The 3671-nt window shown below is 40.5% G+C and overlaps 1 pseudogene; it reads right to left on the bottom strand.

The window, feature by feature from the left end:
- Window positions 1568–2857, bottom strand: LOC102186101 (annotated as a pseudogene).

Here is a 3671-nt window from a genome sequence, read left to right as displayed (position 1 = left end):
AAAAGACCCTGGTGCTAATTACCCTGATGGGAAAACATCGAATAAAATGGTTGAATGGTATCACCGACTCAATGGATATGGGTTTGGGTGAACTCCGTGAGTTGGTGATGGACAGGGAGGCCTGGGTGCTGCGGTTCATGGGGCTGCAAATAGTCGGACACGACTGAGCAACTAAACTGTGCTGAATACTATTATTACAATTACACCTCGATACAGAAATGTAATTCAAGGTGAAAAATGCTGTCAATGTTTTTGTTTTAAATGCTGGTTTGGGAAGCAAAGTGATACATAAACTGTGTGTTACACTTAGTGAGATACTGTTTATTATTTATTCACATTGAACATTGTGTGTTCAATATTACATACATTTGTATATAATACAATTTCTATGATCAATTTATATCCAAAAAAAGACATTAAAAGACTCAAAACTGTACTTCATTTATTCAGTCCTTCTCCAATATAGCTAAAGTTTCCATTGTCATTTACATTTCTCCTTCCTGTTCTGTCTGGATCTTAGTAGACAGAAACCTATACTATCTGATTAAAGTGACTTTCTATATTTTTCTTTGCCAGACTTATACTTCCACTTCTGCATCTTGTCTTTAGAGAATCAGGATGGTTATAACTTGCTGGTACTATCATGAAATGTTCTTACACATCATTGTTTGTTTATATGCTCACAACTGATTTTCTCCCAAGAGCTGTTGTGGATATGTTTTCCTGTTGTTGTTTAGTCACTTAAATCATGTCTGACTCTTTTGAGACTCCGTGGACTGTAGCCTGCCAGCCTCCTCTGTCCATGGGACTTTCCAGGCACGAACACTGAAATGAGTTGCCATTTCCTTCTCCAAGAGATCTTCCTTCCCCAGGGGTCGAATCTGTGACTCCTGCATTGCAGATGGATTCCCTACCACTCAGTTACAGGAAAAAAACCCTATGTTTTTCTAGAGCAGTCCAATTTTTAGTTTTTGCACCTGCTGTTTCCTTGACTAAAAATGTCCACTCTCAACTAGGTTTTTTAAGAATATTACTTTCTATTTTCTGTCTTGGCACACGGTTTTCAGGTAGTACCTTCTGCATAGACTGCCTCTTGCAGTTTACATCCCTCTAGCCCTGCACTTTATGTTTAAAACTTTGAAAAACTTCACATGTCATTTTGGCCTAAGAAACTTGAAGAATTCCAGTTCCTCAGCAAAACTATCTTTCTTTCAATCTGTATGGTTTCCAGACACTAGTTCATTAAATTTCCCTTTTCAATCCTTTCCAACTGCTGAGAACTCATATTACATTCTAAGAGTAGTCCCATTTTAAGCTCCACATTTTCAGCATGGAGTTAAAGAGGGATAAATAACACTTTCCTCCATAATTACATTCATCAGTAGACACTACCCTGAACAGATAAAAACTAAACTATGAAAAAAAAAAGAATGAAAACAAAAATAGTCATAAAATTCCCTCCAACCCAAAATATATAATATCCTCTCTTAACCATTCATTTTTTTTCCAGAAAGCAAATTTTTTTCTTTTCCTTTTAAAAAATTTTTAAACTCTTCCATGTTTGTTTCTAGCAGGTGCCAATGGTTACCTGCCACATGCAAACCTGGCTGTACATGTAGCCAACAAACAGTAGCTGGCCATCAGCAGACCAAGCCAGAGAGATACATTGGGAAGGCTCTCTTTTTCTGCTGGTACCAATAATGTCTTGCTTCAGTTCATCTACAGTGATTTTGCCTCCAAGTCCCAGATCTTAATGCTAGGGCCCATGGCAGCACAAAGCCAGCAGTGGCTGGTACTGAAGCACAGGGCACTGATGATGTCCTCACCATCTAGTGTATAAAGGTGCTTGCCTTCATTCAGATCTCACAACATGGCCTGTCCATCCTTGCCTCCAGAAGTGCAGAAGGATCCATCTGGAGAGATGGTCAGAATGTTCAGGTAGCCTGTGTGGCCAATGTGGTTGGGCTTCAGGTTACAGTTTGCAGAGTTCCATACCTTGACCAGTTTGTCCCAGCCCCAGGAAAGAATGATGGGATTGCTGTTGTTGGGCAAGAAACTGACACAAGACACTCACTCTGATCGACTCTCATTCTGGAAAGTATATTTGAGATCCAACCAATCCATTCTGAAGGAGATCAGCCCTGGGATTTCTTTGGAAGGAATGATGCTGAAGCTGAAACTCCAGTACTTTGGCCACCTCATGTGAAGAGTTGACTCATTGCAAAAGACTCTGATGCTGGCAGAGATTGGGGGAAGGAGGAAAAGGGGATGACAGAGGATGAGATGACTGGATGGCATCACTGACTCGATGGACGTGAGTCTGATTGAAATGTGGGAGTTGATGATAGACAGGGAGGCCTGGCGTGCTGTGATTCATGGGGTCACAAAGAGTCAGACACGACTGAGCAACTGAACTGAACTGAAAGTATTCCATAGTTTGATGGTTCTGTATCAGGAGCCAGAGGCAATTTGCCATTTGTCAGAAAAGGCCACACTCAGCACATCCTTGGTGTGGTGCATGTTGATGCCCTTTGTGATATCCCAGAGGTAAAGAGTTTCATCCCCAGAGCCTGAGAGGCCAAACTGGCCATCTGAGAAGATTACCACTAACAAACTGAGAGTGACCCCAAAAAGCATACTGTGGGAAAACATAATTCATCTCATCTCTGGTCAGCTTCCACATAACAATGATCTTGTCCCCAGAGGCAGAGAGTATCGTGTCTGGAAACTGGGGAGTAATAAGTAATCTGGGTCATCCAGTCATTGTGGCCCTTGAGGGTGCCATGCACATCATCTGTTCAGTCATGGCAATGGAGGGTATGGATGTTGTGACAGAGACAAGAATGAAGCTGGATAGCTCAGAGAGACACGCATACCTGCTCCCACCATGGCATGGCCAAACCACTCATTTTTATGTCATGTATTAGTCAAGGTTTTCCAGAAAAATAGAACCAATGGAATATATTAATATACATATGAGATATTGTAAGGTACTGGCTCACCTATTGTGGAGGCTGAAAAGTCCCACCATGTTCCATCTGCAAGCTGGGGATCTCAGAAGAGCCAAAGGTAAAATTTGAAGGCCTGAAAGCTAGAAAGCTCATAGTGTGGATTCCAGTCTTGATCTAAAAGCCACAAATTCAGGATCTCTGAGGACAGTAGAAAATCCTTCTTCTAGCTCAATATGACAACAATGGAGTGAGTCAACTTTCTTTGACTTTTTGTTCTATCTGGGCCCTAAATGAATTGGATATGACCTCCTCAAGAAAATGATGGAAGACTAGACATAGAAAGCAGGTTGCCAGAGACAAAATACTATATATCATCCTGAAGTTACATCATTAGAATGGATGCTTAGTTAAGGAAAAAAGGTAAAGTACGACATTATCACTCTCTTAAACATAAACACACACACACACACACAACAATATTTAAAGCAAAAACTTTAAACAAAGAAAGAAAGGAGCAGTAGAAGGAGATGCTAATAAAGTGCAGTTGGATTGTTTATGAAGGTGATATTTCTCAGGTACAGAGAACTTGTAACACTTCTCAAGTGTGACTGACATTCTGAAATTGTTGACCATGTTAAAAAGCAAACAAAACCAAAAAGTACATGTACTTGGCACTTTCTTATCGTGACTCTTCCTGCACTTATTCTGTTTCTACTATTA

This window comes from Capra hircus, chromosome 6 (assembly GCF_001704415.2).
Source record: "Capra hircus breed San Clemente chromosome 6, ASM170441v1, whole genome shotgun sequence".
Taxonomy (NCBI): domain Eukaryota; kingdom Metazoa; phylum Chordata; class Mammalia; order Artiodactyla; family Bovidae; genus Capra; species Capra hircus.
This window is presented reverse-complemented; position numbering and strand designations above follow the sequence as displayed.